We start from the raw sequence: 21,996 nt of genomic DNA, 5'->3' as shown, positions 1-21,996 counted from the left end.
ATTCATGCTGTCACTGCTCTCGATCACTTTCCATCTCACCTCAGGGCTGGACTCCGTTCCTATGACTTCTTTTCCCTTGGTATGAAACACAACACAAGAGGAAAAGAAAAAGCAATGGTGGTGAGGCTCCTCTTCTCGCTACTCCCGCACCCCAGGGCTTCGGCTTCAACCCTCCTCCCATTCTGCCATCACAGCTACAATTAGAAATCTGAGCCCGGGGCTCACACCTGCTTGTCTCCCCAATCCTTGGCGCTGTCCAGCATGTCTCCCTCCACAGACGTTACCTGGCCTCATCTTACACTCCATCTTCATATTGCTCTTCTCCTTCCCAGAGCTCCTGCTCTGCTCCTCAGACCTGTCTGTCCTCAGCTCTGCAGGCAGAGGGGAAGGGGCATGATGGGAACACACACGCCCCATTCCAGACACCACACAGCATCCACGGGGCTACCAAAACACCTCATCTTCGGCCAAAACCACACCTCACCCTGAGGGAGCAAAAAGCCTTTGTGAGCACAGCACATACAAGACAGGAAAAGATTAACACCCACACCCAGCCCAGCCAAAGTGGGAGCTTCCTGGCCACAGGTCCATGGGGCTCATGGATGGAGAAGTTTGCTGGGCTGTGGGGGTCCCTGAAGAACTAGCACAGCATGTGAATGAATGACTGGGACGTATGTGGGGGCCAGACTGTGGGTTGGAGTGTCCAGGAGGACCCCAGGGAAGGGAATAGGGGGATTAGGGATAGAGGAGGGTGGGGTTACCAACATGCATTGTGGGAATGTGGGATTTAGAGAGCCTAGAGTGGATGGGTGTCGGCGGTTGGATGACCCCACAATGGTTGAAAAGGGGAACCTGGCAGGTTTGGGTGTAGCAGAGATTGAAGATGAGGAACCTCACACCCTGGGGATGGACTGGGGGAGTGGGAGGATGGGAAAGTGAGTTCCAGCAATGAGAAATGAGTTGGAGGCAATTATGGGTGGAGCGCTGAGGATGGGGTTGGGGGGGGAGGAGGAGGAAGGGGGGCAGGGTGCTGAGGACAGAAAGGAGGATGTGGGAGATGGGGCGAGAGGAGGTCGGTGTTGGGGTGCTGAGGACGGGGGGAGGAGGAGGTCGGGGCGAAGGGAAAGGGCAGGTAGAGTGTACACGATGGGGGAGGGGATACTGGGGGCTGAGGGATCCCCACAGATGGGGGTGGGGCTGGCAAGAAGGTCACAACAGATGGGGAGACACTGGGGGGGCAGGTTGTGGGGGCTTGAAGGGGCTGCTGGGGCCCTACTGAGGGAGAGGAGGGGGCGGTGCTGGCAGGAGAGTCACAGCGGACGGGGGGGACACTGGGGGGCAGGTTGGGGGAGGTTGAAGGCCCCTCGGCCCCAGGCTGCCGCTTGTGGGGCTGCTTCCAGACAGCTCAGCCCCCACCTGTTGCCCTCCCGAGCCCGCACCCCCCCAGCAGCGCTGGGGCGGGTCCCACTGGTGCCTCCCCGGCTCCCCGTGGCGGAGGGGGCGGGGACAGCGAAATGGAAAATACTTTACAGGGTACTCAGATTTATATAGCCCGGAAGAAACCCCTCTAGCCTTAGGTTCAAAGTTACAGCAAGCAGAGGTAAAATCCTCTCAGCTAACAAGGATCATTTACAAGTTGAGAAAATAAAAATAAGACTAACACGCCTTGCGTGGCTAATTACTTACAAGTTTGAAACATGAGAGACTGATTCAGAAAGATTTGGAGAGCCTGGATGGACGTCTGGTCCCTCTTAGTCCCAAGAGCGAACAACCCCCAAAACAAAGAGCACAAATAAAGACTTCCCTCCACCAAGATTTGAAAGTATCTTGTCCCCCTATTGGTCCTCTGGTCAGGTGTCAGCCAGCTTTATGGAGCTTCTTAACCCTTTACAGGTAAAAGAGACATTAACCCTTAACTATCTGTTTATGACACCTACGAACAAGGGCTCAGACTCTCCTAGGGAGAGAAGGCCCAGACACAGGCAGACTGGGATTTTGGTTCTTTGTTTTATACCCCTGTTACTGGCTAAGTGATAAAAATACACCTAAGTTCTTAAAGTCTAGGCCTGTACAAGCAGTCTGAATATCTCTATTCTAACAGCCATCAGTCCCTGTGGAAAAATGATCTATTTAGGGTTGTCCCTAGACATTTTGGTGCCCTACACAGCACCCCGTCCCCCAGCCCGAGCTGGCAGAGCGGAGCAGGCTGGGGCCAGGTCACTCCACTTCCCGCTGCCCGGTAATTGCAGGGCAGGCCAGACCCCACACTCACGGGGTGGCAGGAAGTGGAGTGATCCGGCCCCAGCCTACTGCACTCTGCTTCCAGCCTTGGAAGATGAGCAGTGGGGGGAAACGCCCCCCAGCACTCACCAGCGCCGCAGCTGGGAGCTGGTGGAGCAGAGCAGGCTGGGGCCAGGTCATTCCACTTCCCGGTGCCTGGTGAGTGCAGGATGAGACTGATCCCTCCTGCAGTCCACCAGAATGTAGCTCAGGGGAAGGGGCGGAGTGGGGGGGCAATGGAGTTGAGCAGGGGTGGGAAGAGGAGGCATGGGTGCAGAGCAGGGGTGGGGGCTTTGTGGAAGAGGCGGAGCAGGGGCAGCTTTCCTGGCCGGCTCAGACAGCCGGGGGATCGGGCTGGACGCTGGAGCAGTATGCAGCTGCGTAAGGCACCAGGAAAAATGGGGCAACTTGGTGTCTCTACATCCCTTCACGAGGCAGTGTCCCTGTAGTGTGTGCTGTCTTCATAGGTCCTTTCTCAGTCTTTCTCACCCTCTTGTCTTGAGTCTCCTGTGTCCCTGCTTTCAAGCACAGACTAACTCTGGCAGTTCAGGAGAGGGGAGGACCACGCCTATGTGTGGCCAGCAGACAGCGACAAAGACCCCTAGCCAGCCTGCTCCCTGCCATGCCAAACACCCACTGAAGGCCACCCTCAGACCAGCATGCGGGGCGGCTGCTGATGCTCTGTGGCCAACATCAGAAGAAGGTAGGAAAGCAGGGCCAGCCCCCCCGGTGGGGCCTCTGTCTGTTCCCATTCACAGTGCTCACTTTTGCAGTGGGCCAGGAGATTTTACCTCAAGAGGCTTTTCCCCAGCTGGTGAGAAGCAGAGAAACACCCAGGCTCCTAAGGTGCTATTTACCAACCCCCTCAAGTACAGGGATAGGTGCACATTTGGAAGAGGGAAACTGCTCTATACGCCAGCCCGGGCAGCTGCCCACTTTCTTTGGCAAGTCAGGAACAGCAAAGGCTAGACTGGAAGCACCTGGGGCTCATGCCCCAGCCTTTGTGATGTCCAACCCCCAACTCCTTCCTAGGGCTCTAGCTGAAGCCAGAGCATTGGTCTGAGAAGCCAAGAAGAGGTTCCAGCTGTAAAGGAAGTAGGACTTTCAGCACAATGGTAAAACCGCACAAGCACGAAGGGACTCAAACTCTAAATCACCTGATGCAAAGTCAGATGCCTTATCCATTAGGCCACATGGTTACACAAGAAAAACCTCTCCAAGTACTTTAGAGAAGACGGACACTGTGTTTCTCAGACTCAGGTCATCTACTAACGGGGGCTGAAACTCTCTGGGCACAAGAAGTCGAGTTCCCAGCGAGATGTGAGACTTAATTCTATGGAACCACGTGCAGGATTTTGGCACGGAGGCTCAGGCATCGGGGATTGAGGTGCAGTGGATGGACCGGCTGTCTAGGTGCAGAGATTTAGTCACACTGAGGCACAGGAGGGAGGAGAAGGAGGAATCCTGCTGATGGTCAGTGGCTGTGCAGAAAAAAGGGTGTTGATTCCCCCATCCCAAATGGGCTGGTTGGCTTGACCCTTCTCCCCTCTGCAGAGCACGGTGGGGACTGCAGCTCACCCCTTGTGGGGCAGGAGGGCACAGGTGCAGGGCGCTGGGCTCTGATGCACCTGGAAGGCAGATCCGGTGGGGTGGGGTGGGGCAGGGCAGGTCAGGGCAGGGCCTATGGTTTACATTCTGCCTTGCCTGGTGAGGGCCATTGCACAATCCCCAGCCATGCCGCACAGCGCACCGCAAGAGGCAGGGGGGCAAGCAGATGATCCAGCACAAGGGGGGAGAGGAAATGTAGTTGGTGGGAGGAAAGGCCTTGGGTTGCACTGAGGGAGTGCAGAGCAGGGGTGACACCCCAGAAACCTGCAGCAAAGGGACGGACAGGTGGGCTGCGTGGATAGAAGAGGCAGTGAGCCTAAAAGGGGAGTGGGGTCTAATGGTCAGAGCAGGTGGGGGTTGGGCTCTATCCCTGGCTTGGGAGCAGAGGTGGGTCTAGAGGTGAGAGCAGGGGGACTGGGAGCCAGGACTCCTGGGTTCCATAGTGGCGGCTGTTTTTTCCTGGGTCTCCCTCCCTAGAGGTCCCAGCCCAGCCCTCTAGTGGAATCTGACTGGGGAAGGGGGTTGCCCTGCCACTCCAGATTTGTGATTCAAACGCCTCCCCCCACCGGCTCTGACATCACAGAATCTCCCCCCCAAGTCAGAAAATAGGAGCCCCCAGGGCCGCCCAGAGGATTCCGAGGGCCTGGGGCCATCGGCGGCAGGCGGCTCCAGTGGACCTCCCGCAGGCGTGCCTGTGGAAGGTCCGCTGGTCCCGTGGCTCCGGTGGAGCATCCACAGGCACGTCTGCAGGAGGTCCAACGGAGCCGAGGGACCAGCGGACCCTCCGCAGCCATGCCTGTGGGAGGTCCACCAGAGCCGTGGGACCGGCAAGCGGCAGGGGGCCCCCCGCGCGGCGAAATGTCTAGAGCCAGCTCTGTTTGGCAGCGGGGGGCCCTTCCGTGCTGGGACCCGCCGCTGAAGTGCCCCGAAGACCCGCGGCGGGGGCCCCCCGCCGGTGAATTAGTGCCGAAGCGGGACCCGCTGCCGAAGTGCAGCCCGCTCTTCAGTGGTAATTCTGTGGCGGGGGACCCCTGCCGCGGGTCTTCGGGGCACTTCGGTGGCGGGTCCCTGAGTAGAAGGGCCCCCCGCCGGCGAATTACGGCCGAAGCGGGACCCGCTGCCGCGGGTCTTTGGGGCACTTTGGCGTCGGGTCCCTGAACAGAAGGGCCCCCCACCACCGAATTACCGCTGAAGACCGGGTTGCACTTCGGCGGCAGGTCCCGCTTCGGCGGTAATGCAATGGCGGGGGGTCCTTCCCCTCGGAGCGGAAGGACTCCCCCGCCAGCGAAGACCAGGAGCGGAAGAAGCTCCGGGGCCCGGGGCCCCCAAGAGTTTTCTGGGGCCCCCGAGCGAGTGAAGGACCCCGCTCCAGGGGCCCCGAAAAACTCTCGTGGGGGCCCCTGCGGAGCCTGGGGCAAATTGCCCCTCTTGCCCCCCCCCCGGTGGCCCTGGGAGCCCCTCCCCGCATGCAGAGGAAGCCAGTGAGATTCTAGGGGGTTTCTGGCAGAGATGACAGCACCCACCAGAAACCCACTCATGGTTGCAAGGAGACCCTCCTGCACAGCCCCTTGCTACGAGGGGCCAGGGGCGCCCAGCCAGGGTCAGGAGGTATGCTCCCCCTGAGCCCCTCCCCCGTTACTCCAGGATCCGAGCATCTTCCTAATTCGTAGGGTAATTGTCCTCCCAGGCTCGTGCAAGTGTAGGAAGCACCACCAGCCCCATTTCCAGACGGGAGAACTGAGGCCCAGAGAGGCTGAGTGATGGGCCCAAGGACACCCAGGAAGTCTGTGGCAGAGCAAAACACGTTTCTGCCTCCCTCCTCCCAGGTCTGGCCTGCTCCTGGGTCACTGAATGGTGCGGGGGCAGGGCCTTGGGGCAAGGGGCAGTGCAGGGGCGGGTTCTCGGGAGAAGGAGCAGTGGGAGGGCGGGGTCTCGGGGCAATGTGAGGGCGGGGTCTCAGGTGAATGGGTGGTGCAGGGGCGGGGTCCCAGGAGAAGGAGCAGTGGGAGGGTGGGGTCTCGGGGGAATGTGAGGGCGGGGTCTCAGGTGAATGGGTGGTGCAGGGGCAGGGTCTCGGGGGGAAGGGGTGGTGCGGGGGCAGGGAATCGGGAGAATGGGCAGTGTGGCATTGGGGACTTCGGGGAAGAGGCAGTGGGAGGGCAGGGTCTCAGGGCAAAGAGGAAGCATGTGGGCGGGGTCTTGGGCAAAGGGGTGATGTAGGGATGGCGATTCAGGGGAATGGGTGGTGAAGGGGAGGGGACTAGAGGGAAGAGGCCAGGCGGGGGCTGGGACTGGGGGAAGGGGCAGTGCAGGGGCGGGGTCTCAGGGGGAAGGGTGATGCACGGGTGAGGTCTGAGGGAAAGGGGCGGGGACTGGGGGTAGGGGTGGTACAAGGGCAGGGCCTCGGGGGAAGGGATGATGCAGAGATGGGGGTTGGGGAAGGGGCAGGGCCTCGGTGAAAGGGGCGATGTGGGGGCAGAGATTAGAGGGAACAGGTGGCGCAGGGGCAGGGCCATGGAGGAATGTGAGCACAGGGTCTCGGGTGAATGGGCGGTGCAGGGGTAGGGTCTTGGGGCAATGTGAGGGCGGGGTCCCTTGTGAATGGGTGGTGTAGAGGTGGGTTCTCTGGGTTAAGGGGTGGTGTAGGGGCGGGGTCTCGGGAGAAGGAGCAGTGGGAGGGCGAGGTCTTGGGGCAATGTGAGGGCAGGGTTCCAGGTGAATGGGAGGTGCAGGGGCAGGGTCTCGGGGTAATGAGAGGGCGGGGTCCCTGGTGAATGGGTGGTGTAGAGGCGGGTTCTCAGGGTTAAGGGGCGGTGTAGGGGTAGGGTCTCGGGGCAATGTGAGGGCGGGGTTCCAGGTGAATGGGTGGTGCAGGGGAGGGGTCTCGGGGTAATGTGAGGGCGGAGTCCTGGGTGAATGGGTGGTGTAGGGGTGGGGTCTCAGGGGGAAGGGGTGGTGCGGGGGCAGGGTCTTGAGGCCAGGGCCGGATCCAGGCCACAGCATGCCAAGCGCGTGCTTGGGGCAGCATGCCACAGGGGGTGCTCTGCTGGTTGCCAGGAGGGCGGCAGGTGGCTCTGTGGACCTCCCGCAGGCGTGCCTGTGGAGGGTCCGCTGGTCCCGCGGCTCCAGTGGAGCATCTGCAGGCATGCCTGTGGGAGGTCCACCAGAGCCGCGGGACCGGCGAGTGGCAGAGGGCCCCCCGCAGCGTGCCGCTGTGATTGGGGCGGCAAAATTGCTAGAGCTGGCCCCTGCTTGGGGCAATGTGGGAGCGGGGTTCCAGGTGAATGGGTGGTGCAGGGGCAGGGTCTCAGGGCAATGTGAGGGTGGGGTCCCGGGTGAATGGGTGGTGTAGGGGCAGGGTCTCAGGGGGAAGGGGCAGTGCAGGGTCAGGCTCTCAGGGCAAAAGAGAAGCTCTAGGGCAGGAACTCTGGAGAAGGGGCAATGTGAGGGCGGGGGTGGGTCCTTGGGGAAGGGGTGCAGGGGAGGGGTGTATTGGGGAGAGGCAATGCAGGAGTGTGGATTTGGGGGAAGGGGCAGAGTGGGGGTGGGGTATTGGGGAAAAAGGGCAATGCGAAGGTGGTGCCTTGGAGGAAGGGGCAGGGGCAGGGCTTTGGGGAATGGAGCAGGGGTTAGGGGAACAGGTGACGTGAGGCCAGGACGTCGGGGGTAGGGGCAGTGTGGGGGCAGGACCCCAGGAGGAGGGGGGCAGGGCTTTGGGGAATGGAGCAGGGATTAGGGGAACAGGTGATGTGAGGCCAGGAAGTCGGGGATGGGGCAGTGTGGGGGCAGGACCCCAGGAGGAGGGGTCAGGGGTAGGGCTTTGGGGAATGGGGCAGGGATTAGGGGAACAGGTGACGTGAGGCCAGGACGTCGGGGGTAGGGGCAGTGTGGGGGCAGGACCCCAGGAGGAGGGGGCAGGGGCAGTGTGGGAGCAGGACCCCAGGAGGAGGGGGCAGGGGCAGTGTGGGAGCAGGACCCCAGGAGGAGGGGGCAGGGCCAGTGTGGGGGCAGGACCCCAGGGGGAGGGGGCAGGGGCAGGGTGGGGGCAGGACCCCAGGAGGAGGGGGCAGGGGCAGGGTGGGGGCAGGACCCCAGGAGGAGGGGGCAGGGGCAGGGTGGGGGCAGGACCCCAGGAGGAGGGGACAGGGGCAGGGCTTTGGGGAATGGGGCAGGAATTAGGGGGAACAGGTGATGTGAGGCCAGGACCTCGGGGGTAGGGGCAGTGTGGGAGCAGGACCCCAGGAGGAGGGGGGCAGGGGCAGTGTGGGGGCAGGACCCCAGGAGGAGGGGGTAGGGGCAGTGTGGGGGCAGGACCCCAGGAGGAGGGGGCAGGGGCAGTGTGGGGGCAGGACCCCAGGAGGAGGGGGCAGGGGCAGGACCCCAGGACGTCGGGGATAGGGGCAGTGTGGGGGCAGGACCCCAGGAGGAGGGGGTAGGGGCAGTGTGGGGGCAGGACCCCAGGAGGAGGGGGGAGGGGCAGGGTGGGGGCAGGACCCCAGGAGGAGGGGGCAGGGGCAGTGTGGGGGCAGGACCCCAGGGGGAGGGGGCAGGGGCAGTGTGGGGGCAGGACCCCAGGAGGAGGGGGTAGGGGCAGTGTGGGGGCAGGACCCCAGGAGGAGGGGTAGGGGCAGGACCCCAGGAGGAGGGGGCAGGGGCAGTGTGGGGGCAGGACCCCAGGAGGAGGGGCAGGGGCAGGGCTTTGGGGGGAGGGCGGAGCTCGGGGAATGAGGAGGATTAATTCGGTTCAGTGGCAGGTTTGTCTGCGGGTGACACTGGCACTGCAGGGGGGTTAAAGCCGGGCTCACCCGAGGGAGGAGGACGGGGCTGGGTGGCCGGGCACAGCGGGAGTTCGGGGAGTGACAAGGAGCCGGTTCCAAGGCTCATCGGACACCCCCAGAAACCAGCTCACACCCAGACGGGGGGTTACAGCCCCAGCGAACAAGGGGCGCTGGGAACATCCCCGCGGTGCAGACAAATGTACCAAGTCACCGGGCAGAGACAGACCCGGCACTGACCTGCCCCCCCGGTCCTCGGCCTCCGCCCCCCGCGCTCCCGCCCCCGCCCCGATCAGCTGCTTTGTGCGGGGGTGAAAGGGGCGAAGCGGCGCGCCACGTTCCCACGCGGAGCAGGTTAATACACTGCACGGGGGGCGGGGCTCTCTGGGGGGCGGGGCGGGAGGTGTCCGATTGACCCAGGGACCCGCCCTCTCCTGGGCTCGAGAGGACTGAAGCGCCCCGGGGCAGGCTGGGAGTTGTAGTTCCTGGCTCGTCTCAGAGCGGAAGTGACGAACGGTTGCTCAGGCAACGCGCCCCCTCCCGGTGCACACTGGGAAGCGTAGTTCTCCCTCTCACACGCGGCCTCTATTGGAGCAGGGGCCGTAGTTCGTCAGTTCCCCCGCGCCCCTCCCCGCTCCCTGATTGGCGGAGAGAGCGCGGGACAGAGACTCGGCGCGTGGGGGGCGGGCCTGGTTCCCTCGCCCCGAGGCTTCGCTGCCCCCGCCCCCTCCCCACGGGGAGCCGGGGGGGGGCACCAGTGGGACCCGCCCCGGCGCTGCTGGGGGGACGCGGGCTCGGGGGCAGCCGGCGGGCGGGGCCGGGCCGAGGGGCGCTGAGGCGGGACGGGGAGAGGCGGCTCCGCACGGGGGGGCCGGGGGCTCAGACACCCAGTTCCAGGCACCAGGCCCAGCCCCTGCCCCGGGAGCAGCCCCGGGCCCGTGGGAGCCGGGCGGGGGGGGACAGGGCAGAGGCAGCGCGAGTGAAAGGGCTTCACCCCCCCCCGCTGGGCCTGGGGGGGCAACGGGGGGGGCTGAGCTGCCTGGGAGCAGCCCCACGTGCGGCAGCCCGGCTGAAAGCCGCTATAGCCTCCCTTCCTATGTGCGCGTGTGTGTGAGAGGAGCTGGAGGCTCAGCCACAGGGGCACGTGAGGGTCCCGCTGGCCCAGCACAAAGGCTGGTAACTCAGCAGTAAGTTAACTGCTCCTCAGCTCTGGAAGCGGCTGCTGTTCTTCACTTGGCCCAGTGCTCGCTTTCATCACGTGACCTTTAAAGCGGCTGGTTAGTTACCCAAACTCATCTATAAAACAGCCTCACATGTAACTCCACTTGCTGTTTAATCTACATGAGAGACATGAGGAAGGAGCCCTGAAAAATAACAACCACGTTGCCTCAGGAGGGCATAATTAAGGTGAGCTGAGTGCTCCCCGTTATATCCGTTCTTCCTAAAAAGAGAGAAATTCACACACAGGCACATTATCTGCACCCTATGTGCAGTGAGCAGCTTTCCAGAGCTACACTGCACTTCTGCCACTGGTCACTAGGGGCTGCTAAAGAGCACGGATTAAACAGGCATTGGGCAAGTGGCAGGAGGAGCCCCAGTGCCTGAATTATCTAAAACTGGTCTGTATAAAGCCCTGGAGGATGTACGTAGGGAACTGATCTGGATGGGCGAGGGGGAGGGACAGGGTGAACAAAATATCTTTCAAGTCAAACTGCTGGTGAGAAAGGAGCCAGATCTCTAAGAGATTTCCTGTGGGGAGGATTTGTGTGGGTGGCAGATCCCTGATGGCAGCAAGAGTGCAGCTAGGAATGTACAGGCTAAGTGGATGCATTCCCAGGATGCATTCCTACAAGATAAGGATGGGACACATTCCAGGAGATAAGCTCTATACAGATAAGGGCCATGAAGTAGCAGGAGGCCTTCAACCTCCCCCAACCTGCCCCCCAGTGTCCCCCCCATCCACTGTGACTCTTCTGCCAGCATCGCCCCCTCCTCTTCCTCTGTAGGGCCCCAGCAGCCCCTTCAACCTCCCCCAACCTGCCCCCCAGTGTCCCTCCATCCACTGTGACTCTCCTGCCAGCACCGCCCCCTCCTCTCCCTCTGTAGGGCCCCAGCAGCCCCTTCAACACCTCCAACCTGCCCCCCAGTGTCTCCCCATCTGTTGTGACCCTCTCGCCAGCCCCACCCCCATCTGTGGGGATCCCTCAGCCCACAGCATCCCCTCCCCCATCGTGTACACTCTACCTGACCTTTCCCTTCGCTCCCGACCTCCTCCTCCCCCACCGTCCTCAGCACCCCGACATTGACCTCCTCCTCTCGCCCCACCCCCAACACCTTCCTTCCCGTCCTCAGCACCCCACACTCCCTTCCTCCTCCTCCCCCCCATACCCGTCCTCAGCGCCCCATCCCTAATTGCCTCCAACCCATTTCTCATTGCTAGGCCCAACTTTCCCATCCCCCCACTCCCACAGTCCATCCCCAGGATGTGAGGTTCCTCATCTTCAATCTCTGCTACACCCAAACCTGCCAGGTTCTCCTTTTCAACCACTGTGGAGTCGTCCAACCGCCGACACCCATCCACTCTGGGCTCTCTGAATCCCACATTCCCACAATGCACCTTGGCAATGCCACTCTCCTCTATCCCTAATCCCCCTATTCCCTTAGGTCCTTCTGGACACCCCAACCGACAGACAGGCCCCCACATACATCCCAGTCATTCACATGCTGAGCTAGTTCTTCAGGGACCCCCACAGCCCAGCAAACTTCTCCATCCATGAGCCCCATGGTCCTGTGACCGGGAAGGTGAGGAAGCTCCCACTTTGGCTGGGCTGGGTGTGGGTGTTAATCTTTTCCTGTCTTGTTGTGTGCTGTACTCACAAAGGCTTTTTGCTCCCTCGGGGTGGGGTGTGGTTTTGGCCGAAGATGAGGTGTTTTGGTAGCCCTGTGGATGCTGTGTGGTGTCTGGAATGGGGCGTGTGTGTTCCCATCATGCCCCTTCCCCTCTGCCTGCAGAGCTGAGACAGACAGGTCTGAGGAGCAGAGCAGGAGCTGTGGGAAAGAGAAGAGCAATATGAAGATGAAGTCTAAGATGAGGCCAGGTAAGTTCTGTGGAGGGAGACATGCTGAACAGCACCAAGGATTGGGGAGACAACCAGGTGCTTCAAGGGAGATGATGTTGCCATTTGCGAGGGCAGATCATCTCTCTGGCCAGGAGTGGTGTGTGCTCACTAGCAGAAAGTTGCATCCATGAGGGTGACTCCCTGTTCTGAATTTCTTTCTTCCTCCTAGGTTTTTCTCTCTGTGTTGGCCAACTTTCACTCAAACTCTCTCTCTCTCCTTTCATGGACACCTGTCATGTTCAGTTTCCTGCATTCTCTTCCTCTGCTCCCCCTCCCCCAGTCTCCTATGGGCTCAGCTGGGTCTATCTGCCCACGGGCAGGGTCTCTGCCATACTGGGAAGGATGTGTCCTGCCTGCCAGGATAAGGGGGTTGCTCCTCCCACCCCCTATCTTCAGGAAGACCTCATTGCTGTAACTGGGTCACACTGTGAGTGGCCATTCAAGTCTTTGGAGCTGTGAGGTCTGAGACTGAAAGGGGTGGGCTTGCGGTCATGGCTTTGGGCACAGGAGAAGTGGGGCTGGGATTAGAGATGCCCCGTATCACCCGCTAGCTCCATTACTGCATCACCCAAAAGCCTTGCTCAGGGTCCACTATGCGTCCTTGTGCTGGGCACTGTAGGGACAATCAGAGGGACAGCAGGATGCATAAGGAAATAGATGAGTGTGTGCGGCAGATGGGTGAAGGGGTGTGTGTGGCATACATTGGGGATGGATGGGGTGTTGAGGGTTGGACGGACAGCAGGACAGATGGAGAGCTGCAGGGATGGATGGTGATGTTAGAGGCTGGACTTGTGATGGGTTCAGCTCATGGCCGCTGGCTCTGTCATCTCCTGCCCCCATCTGCCCATCTGCCCCTGTCTCTTGCAGGCAGCACTCAGCAGAGTCTGGCCCTGTTGTTACACTGGTACCCACATCCAGCGCACACCTGTGCGTAATGCGCTCCTGGAGAGCTCAGGCAGGGAGAAGCGTGTGGCTCACAGCTGCTGAACCAGCTACTCCAAAGACTGTCACAGATCTCCCCCTCCTTGGGCAGCAACACCCTGGCCGGGGGGTTCCTTGTCCCTCCTCGCTGCCAAAGCAGCCTGCTCAGCGCAGAAACCGAGGTCACCTGTCTCTGCCCAGCCTCTAGCTGGAGCTGCTCCAGCCCCGAATTGCTGGTATCGAGCCTGGCCGGAGTTGGTGTGATGTCCTAACAGAGTCTGTTCTTTCTCCCTGGTAGATAGTGATTTTCCCCACTGCAGTTAGTTGCTCTTTCTCTGCTTCCACCATAGCCCCTCCCCAGCGATAGTGACCCCTGCTGGCCAGGCACGGGAGTGTCCTGTAGGTGCCTTCTTGTAGGAGCAGTGACTCCTGGTGGCGAGGGACAGCAACGCCTGGCATGTATCCCCCTTAGCATTGCTTCAGAGACCCCTGGTGGCAACTGAGGTCAGTTGCCTGTGTGACCCCCACTACTTCCATTGCGCCTGTGAGCGCTGGTGGGTAGGTGAGGCAGGGCTCTGTATGTATATCAGCCATTGGGGCAGTGCCCTCTGCATATCCCACTCTCATCTCAGTGACTCGTGTTGCCCAGGTGGGGCAGTCCCCTGTATGTATTTACTCCCCGCAACCCTTGCATTGGGCATGTGACCACTGGTAGCCAGAGGAGTCATTGCCCAAGCTGTATTCTTCACCTTCCCCAAGGTGGCAGGGTGCCTGGGTGGCTGTGTCAGGCAGTGCCTTGGGTATCTTTCAACTCCTTTGTGGCAGTGAGCCCTGCTTCTGGTGTGTATCACTCCCCCACTAGGGATGTGCACTGGTGGCCACGTATGGCAGTGCCCTTTGTGTAGCCCCCTCTCCCCGCCCCCCAAGGTGACCAGATAGAAAGTGTGAAGGATCGGGAAGGAGTGGAGGCTAATAGGCACCTACATAAGAAAAAGCCCCGAATATCAGGATTATCTCTATAAAATCGGGACATCTGGTCACCCTATCCCCTCTACCCATGTGCCAGGTATGGCAGGCACTGATCCCTGGCATCCCTGTGGGGCAATACCCTCTGTATATCCCCCACTTGGGGCAGTAACCCCTGCTGGTCAGGTGGGGCAGTGCCCTGTGTGTGTGTGTCCCCTATTTAGGTAGTGACCCCCATGGCTAAGTGAGGCAGTGGCCTTTGATTTTCTCTTCTCTCCCCAGCCCCTTCTCTCTCTGGTGTAGGACCCCCAATTGGGGCACTACCCGATGTGTATCTCTACTAATTGGAGCAGTGACCTCCCTGGGGTGCCCTGGTGTGGCAGTGCCCTATTGCTTTCTCCTTCCCCTTCTCTCCATGCCATTGTAGTAGTGGCCACTTCAGGCAGTAGCCTCTTTATCATCTCCCCTCCACCAGCACCATTGCAGCAGTGCCACCTGTGACCATGTGCGGCAGTGCCCTGCCTGTATCCCCCCCTTAAGCTTTGCTGCAGTGACCCCAGGTGCCCAGTTTGAGTAGTAGCCTGTGTGTACCTCACCTCTTGGTGCAGTAACGTGTGTGGCCAGCTAAGACAGTGCACAGTCTGTGACGTCTGGTGGCCACGTAGGGCAGTGGCCTGTATGTACCATCTCCTCTGGAGCAGTGACCACTGGTGTCTTGGTGCTAAGATGCAGCCACCTCTGGGTTACATGGTGGGGCTGTTTACAGGAAAGTGGGGACAGCACCCCTGTTCCAGGAAGTAGGGGAATGTCTGGTGTTTGGGGCAGAGCGTTCCACCTTCTATTGAACTGTGATGCTCTGAGCACCTTTCCCCTGCATGAAGAAGACCTTGTGTGACTGCAAAGCTGGTCCAGTAACAGGTATCACCTCACCTGCCTTGTCTCCCTGGTTTTCTGGCAACTGTCCAACTTCCCCTTTGCTGTTCGTCTTGAAACCTCCTCCAAGCAACCCCCCATCAATCCCTTAAGATGCCAAACCTCTCCTGGAACCCAACCCTAGGGGGGGCACCCCACCTGAAAACCCTACGGCATCATGGGAGTGGTAGTGTCCACTGCCTCCATCTTCCACCAGCCAGGATGGGCCCCACAGCACAATGGGAGTGGTTGTGTCTCCTGCTTCCATTTCCTGACAGCTGCTGCCAGGCCTGACCCAGACTTCCCATTTCTGGTGCGAGTCTGGAAGCAGATGCTGCCATGAGGCGATGCCGGGAAGGGTGGTGCTGGTGTCAGGAGGAGTAGGTGGGTCTGTGCTACTGCGGGGAGGTGCTGCCCTTGCTGTGAAAGTACTCCGCTGTTAGAGGAGATGTCATCTCCCTGCCCTGCCGTGCTCTGCACCAGCCCCTGCTTGTCACGGGAGCAGGGCTGGCTCCAGGCACCAGCGTAGCAAGCAGGTGCTTGGAGCAGCCAATTCAAAGGGGTGGTCCGTATGGTATCGGGGCAGCACGTCTGGGACTTTAGCGGAAATTCGGCGGCGGGTCCCCCATTCCCTGTCTTAGTCTTTGAGCTACCACCAAATGTCTACCAAAGAGGAAGGGAAGGAGGACTCGCCGCAGAACTGCCACAGAAGAAGCAGTGTGGTTGAGCTGCCGCCAAAGAGCCACAGCTTTTCTTTTCTTTCTTATTTACTTTCTCCACACCGGTCATGGTTTTATAGACCTCCGTCTTATCCCCCTTTAGTCGTCTCTTTTCCAAGATGAAAAGTCCCAATCTTATGAATCTCTTCTGAGACGGAAGCTGGTCCATATCCCCTCATCATCTTTGTTGTCCTTTTCTGAATCTTTCCCATTCCAATAGATCTTTTTTGAGATTGGGGCGACGGCATCAGCACGCAGTATTCAAGATGTGGGCGTACCATGGATTGTTATTGAAGCGATATGATAGTTTCAGTCTTCTTATCTATCCCTTTCTTAATGATTCCCAACACTCGGCTGCATATTGAGTGGATGTTTTCAGAGAACTATCCACAATGACTCCCAGATCTCTTTCTTGAGTGGTAATAGCTAATTTAGACACCATCGTTTTATAGGGATAGTTGGGATTATGTTTTCCAACGTGCATTACTTTGCACTTAACAGCACCGACGTTCATCTGCCATTTGGTTGTCCCGTCAGCCAGTTTTGTGAGATCTCTTTATGGCTCTTCGCAGTCTGCCTGAGACGTAACTATCTTGAGCAATTTTGTATCATCTGCAAATTTTGCCACCTCACTGTTTACCCCTTTCCCCAGATCATTTATGAATAAGTTGAACAGTACTGCTTTCAGTACAGACACCTGGGGACAAGAGAGGGAAGATCCTCTTCTGACACTGGCAGACCAGGTGCCAGCTCATACCAAGGCCCGCAGGCCTTACTGAAAAGTGACAAACGCATGGCTGGAACCTAGTCTTTCTCACCTGTTGGTTACTGTTGTTAAAACAGGCCTTAGATTTATAAAAATGTGTTTAGTGTTTAGAGTTTATGACAAGCTCGTGAGTTGCTGCATGCATTCTTCTCACTTATAATAGCCGTAGCCCATGTTGTAAGGTGATATATAAGCGTTGGCACTAAAGCTGTAAACCCCCTTGCCGTCACCCTGCCACCAGTCAGGAGAGAAGCATTGCCAAGTGTGAAATGCTAGTTTACCAGAAGAGGCGTCATCTCCTTTCCAACAAGAGAAGGCCCTGAGGCAACGTCTACACTACAGCATAAAATCGAAATTACTAAAACCGGTTTTATAAAACTGATATTATAAAATTAATTTTATGCGTCCACACTAGGGCACATTAATTCGGTGGTGTGCGTCCATGGTCCTAGGCTACCATCGATTTCCGGAGCGGTGCACTCTGGGTAGCTACAGTAAAAGTATGAGACCAATAACTTCGATTTCCGTCCACACTAACCCTAAATCGATATAGTAATATCGATTTTAGGGTTACTCCTCTCGTTGGGGAGGAGTACAGATATCGATTTTAAGAGCTCTTAAAATCGATTTAAAGTGCCTTGTAGTGTGGACGGGTACAGCGTTAAATCGATTTAACGCTGTTTAAATCGATTTAACTGTGTAGTGTGGACCAGGCCTGACTAAGAAATCAGGCAAGGCACTATGGATCATCCGTGGACAAAAGACCTGGTTGATTGCTCCCCCTCACACACCCAGCAGGAGGCAAAGACCTGCACAAACACTTGTCCCTGTCAGCTTGAGCTCTGGGGGAATGGAATAAAAATCCCTGTCAGGAAGAAAATGTTGTCCCCACCCCGGATGCTGCTTGGACTTCAGGGAGACGGCACACTTTCTAAGCATAAGCAAAGGATCCTGGCTGTTTTGCTAGGGTTAGCCCTATGACTCCATGTTAAAGCTATTCTAGTGCCTGAGAAACTCACACTTGATACATGGTGGGTGAGATTAAAGCATGGATATCATAACCTAGTCCCAGATTTGGACCTTAGCGTCCAAAATATGGGGGTTAGCATGAAAACCTCCAAGCTTAGTTACCAGCTTGGACCTGGTAAAGCTGCCACCACCCAAAAAATTAGAGTGTTTTGGGGCACTCTGGTCCCCACAAAAACCTTCCCTGGGGACCCCAAGACCCAAATCCCTTGAGTCTAACAAAGGGAAATAAACCTTTTCCCTTCCCCACTCCAGGTGTTCCTGGAGAGATACACAGAAGCAACCTCCGTGAATCTAAGCAGAGGGATTCCACCCTCCCCCGTTTCCAGCCGGGAAACAAAAGCACTTCCCTCTTCACCCAGAGGGAATGCAAAGTCAGGCTAGTAAATCTAACACACACAGATTTCCCCCTGACTTCTTCCTCCCACCAATTCCCTGGTGAGCTGTAGACTCAATTCCCTAGAGTTCCCCACTAAAGAAAAACTCCAACAGGTCTTAAAAGAAAGCTTTCTATAAAAAGAAAGAAAAATACATAAAAATGGTCTCTCTGTATTAAGGTGACAAATACAGGGTCAATTGCTTAAAAGAATATTGAATAAACAGCCTTATTCAAAAAGAATACGATTTAAAGCACTCCAGCAACTATAGACATGTAAATACAAAAAAAAAAACATATAAATCACTAGCTGATCCTTTGTACTTACAACTGGGAAACAGAAGATTAGAAAGCAAGAAATAGAAATCCCCTCATAGCTGAGAGAGCATACAGGCAGAAAACCAAGAACAAAGGACTCACACACAAACTTCCCTCCACCCAGAGTTGAAAAAATCCTGTTTCCTGATTGGTCCTCGGGTCAGGTGCTTCAGGTTACTTTTTTTTTCAGGTGAAAGAGACATTAACCCTTTTTATGACAGTGGAACACGCAACCATAAGGAGCCCCACTGCCTTAGGGTTAGGGTTATGCCATTCAATCTCTTTGTTGTTGTTCGTGCTGCAGTTGTTTGCCTTAACCTTATGCCATTAGATCTTTTGAGGGTATGTTTTGGTTCCTCAGAGGTAAAAGGCTGCTGTGTGTGTGGTGTTATGGAGTGAGGTAGCAAAGGTTGGTTGCAGAGGTTGTGCAGGTGCCACAGAAATTTGCCCCCCCACCACCGCCAACCCCAGTTCTGGTCCCAGAGTCCAGAATTTGCATTAACCTGCCTGCTGAGCTCTGACTAGGAATTTCGCCCTGCTAACTTTTCCAGCAAAACAGGCCAAAGAAAGTGTACGCAAGCACTGTACCGCAGCCCCCGTGCTCTTTTCGGTTCCTTCCCACAGAACTTTCACTGCATACCAGTCCAGCCCCTTGCTGTTGCTTGTCTAAGAGCTGCATGCATATGCTAGACCGTACCCTGTGCTGATTCCTGACTTTTGTGCTCCATACAGTCTTGCCTGTCCATGTCTCTGTGGCGCAATGGGTTAGCGCGTTCGGCTGTTAACCGAAAGGATGGTGGTTTGAGCCCACCCGGGGACGGCGATGAGCCCGTGCTACTTCCTTGCTTCCCCGAGGCCTGCAGGGAGCCTCCAAAGTCCCCTTTTGCTGCCTCTTGGCCTCAGTGCTTTCAGCTGGTGGCCCAAAGAGCGTGCTGGATGCCATTCAGAAACCCGTCTCCCAGCAGCCGTGCCGGAGGCTCAGGCTTAATCCTCGAGGCCGAGCACAAAAACTTTCAGCCGGGAACATTTTGCTCCCTTCCCGCCTCCGCCAAAGCGGCAAGGGAGAAGGGGACGAGACACGCCTGCTCAAAGACGCCTCCCTCCCACTTCCCTGTAGGCTGTGCAAAGCTGTTGGCCTGCCTCATGCCTCGTCAGGAAAGAGCAGCCATGCTGCCCAAGGCTGAGTCACGTGCGCAGCCAGGCCCGCCCCGGCTGACGGCGCGCAGAGCCACGCGAGTCAATGGCAGGTCGAGTCGGTAGCCTCGGCTCTTTCCCCTGACAGCCACACAGCACTGCCTAGCGCCCCGAGAGCCTCCCTCGTGTTCTCCCGCAGCCCGCCGGGGTGGGTGGGAAAGGGGGACCAGGAAGCACTGCAGCCTCATTCTGGGACAGGAGGCCCTTGCCACACCCAGACCTCCCTCTTGCCTTCAGCCCAGGTAGCCAGGGAGCTCTCTGGCAGGCCACCGCCTCAGCCACCTCTTGCTGCTCTGCTGGTCACCGCCTCGCTGGAAGGCCCAGAGGGAAAAGAAACAAACGCACACATAGCAGAGGATGGTTTTGATCCATCGACCTCTGGGTTATGGGCCCAGCACGCTTCCGCTGCGCCACTCTGCTGGCTCTTTACAGCCCTGCCACCCAGCCGGCACTATCCAGATTAGGGGCTTATGCGCTCTCGTGCTGGCAGGCGGATGCGCAGGCTGCTAGGCAGCTGCCCTGGTCACAGGATTTTACAGCGTCTGCAGGGTAAAAGGGATCTCTTTGGGGTTTGGACCCCACTGGGAGCTGGGTAGCTGTGTGCCGGAGACGGGAGCACTTCTTAAAGTGTTCTCAGTTAAGCCTTCAGCTGGTGGGGGACGAGGTTCAGGCTTGGATCCGTGTCTGCAGCAGGCAAGCGCCTCTGGCTCAATCGGCCCCCCTCGCTGTCTTAGCAGACTAAAACCCGGAGAAAACGCACACGCCTTGCAAAGGAAGAGGAGCCGGGATCTCGAACAAATGTCAATATTTTATTAAGATGACGTTCAAAGAAAAAAAAAAGGGTACGGTACAGCGTTTAGGAGCAGAAGTTTCTGGTGATCAGGGAACAACGTACAGATTACCCAGGGGGTGCGAAGTTCGGTTTAAGATCGGGTGGCATAAGGAATACATAATGTGCAATAGCCCCGACTGGGGGTAAAAGGTTAACGAACAGACACTGAGTTAGGAGGGTATGTTGTCCATGTGAGGGCTAAGCTCAAGTGTGGAGTATAACGAGCGGATAGGACGATGAGGATGGATTGACCCGCATTTGGTGAGTTTGAACGTTCAGTGTTTTTTAATCTTTTCCACAATCTAGTTTAAGCAGGGTCGCTATGAACTCTACCCTGCCATCTGTTGGTGATCTGTTGTAAAGGCCTTTTGAGGCTGCTGTCATTTGCATGGTTCCACCCACCCCGGATTGCATGATGGGAGTGCTTGTCCAAACGGTCATTTCAGCTGCTGTGGGATCCCCAGTCTCTTTGTTATTGGGGCAGGAGTAATGCAGTGTATTTTGCTGTTCATTTTGGATCAAGGAGAGAGTAACTGTAGCTGGCATTTGAGGCCTGAGAGCTTCACCCTCTCCTGTAAAGTACTCATTATTAAGGAGTCTGGGTTCCCAAGGCTTGTGGGAGGCTGGAATGGATGTTTGTTTGTTTCTTGGCAGCTGGTGCGTGCTGGTTTCGTTCCTGCTGTCTCTGGTGTCTAAAGACAGAAGTGTTTTCAAATCTCTTTGTGTTGTTGTTAGTGGTGCAGTTGTTGGTCTTAAGCTTATGCCGTTTGATCTCTTTCAGGGTGTGTTTTGGTTCTGAGAGGTAAAAGGCAGCTGCTGTGTGTGTGGTGTTACGGAGTGAGGTAGCAAAAGTTGATTTGCAGAGGTGGTGCATGTGCCACAAAAGTTGTGGGGGCCCACCTCCAGCTCTGGTCCCAGAGGCCAGAATTTGTGTAAACCTACCCATTGACCTGTTATTAAGAATCTGGTTTCAGAGTGTGTCACAAAAGCTGTCCCCCACAGCTTAACTGTCAGAATCCAATCTGCAAAATTTTCTTGCTGTCTAAGTGGTGGGGAGCCTTTTCCCCAACTATGGAGTTGTTTTCAACTTCTAGTGTGAAAAAGAAATCACAATCTAGTCCTTCAGAAATACTGGAAAACTGTATTTAATCATTAACCACTTTTTATCTAAGACTAGTTCTAAACATGGGGTAAAAATGTAAAACATTCCATTTTTAAACTGGAGAGACACAAAGGGCATAAAATGTGCACTTAAAGATTCAACTAGAAATCCATAGCACTAAGTGCAAATATCATTTTTCAGTCTTTTTTATTTCACCATGTTTTTGAACCCATGTCCCTTGCCTAACGAGATTCATGTAGGTTCAGGTGAGTCCCGAAATCATGAACCGCTAAGTTCCGTTCTACTGTCCTTGATTCATATCACTGGAATAACTGCACTTTATTACCACTGCCCTAATAAGAAAGAGACTGAGGATCCCACAGCAGCCGAAATGATCCTTTGGACAAGCACCCCCATCATGCAATCCGGGGTGGGTGGAACCATGCAAATGACAGCAGCCTCAAAAGGCCTTTACAACAGATCACCAACAGATCGCAGAGTAGAGTTCATTCTCACCCTGCTTATCTCCTCCCCCCAGCCAGGCAGATTGGACAAATGACCAGGGAGGAGTATAAAAATATTCCTCAGGCAGGCAGAAGTGAAATCAGGAAGGGCAACTCATGCTTGGAGTTGTACCTAGCAAGAGATGTCAAGAGTAACAACAAGAAGGGTTTCTTCAGGTATGTTAGCGACAAGAAAAAAGTCATGGAAAATGTGGGCCCCTTACACAGTGAGGGAGGCAACCTAGTGACAGAGAATGTGGAAAAAACTAATGTACTTGATGCTTCCCCCTGCCCCCATCTTCACGAACAAAATCAGCTCCCAGACTGCTGCACTGGGCAGCATAGCATGGAGAGGAGGTGACCAGCCCACTGTGGAGAAAGAAGTGGTTCAAATCTATTTAGAAAAGCTGGATGAGCAAGAATCCATTGGGCTGCATGCGATGCATCTGAGGGTGCTAAAGGAGTTGGCGGGTGTAATTGCAGGGCCACTGGCTATCTTTGAAAAGTCATGGTGATCGGGGGAGGTCCGAGATGACTGGAAAAATGCTAATATAGTGCCCATCTTTCAAAAAAGGAAGA

General features: G+C 56.9%; 2 non-coding genes across 2 annotated transcripts; one reads left to right on the top strand and one right to left on the bottom strand.

Annotated features, from left to right (window-relative positions):
• Nucleotides 1-18,532: 18,532 nt before the first annotated feature.
• Nucleotides 18,533-18,606, top strand: TRNAN-GUU (transfer RNA asparagine (anticodon GUU)). Its single transcript has one exon. It is a non-coding gene; the product is annotated as a tRNA-Asn (tRNA).
• Nucleotides 18,607-19,328: 722 nt separating this feature from the next.
• On the bottom strand, nucleotides 19,329-19,400 carry TRNAM-CAU (transfer RNA methionine (anticodon CAU)). Its single transcript has one exon. It is a non-coding gene; the product is annotated as a tRNA-Met (tRNA).
• Nucleotides 19,401-21,996: the final 2,596 nt, after the last annotated feature.

Source organism: Gopherus flavomarginatus (genome assembly GCF_025201925.1).
Source record: "Gopherus flavomarginatus isolate rGopFla2 chromosome 13 unlocalized genomic scaffold, rGopFla2.mat.asm SUPER_13_unloc_3, whole genome shotgun sequence".
Classification (NCBI taxonomy): domain Eukaryota; kingdom Metazoa; phylum Chordata; order Testudines; family Testudinidae; genus Gopherus; species Gopherus flavomarginatus.
This window is presented reverse-complemented; position numbering and strand designations above follow the sequence as displayed.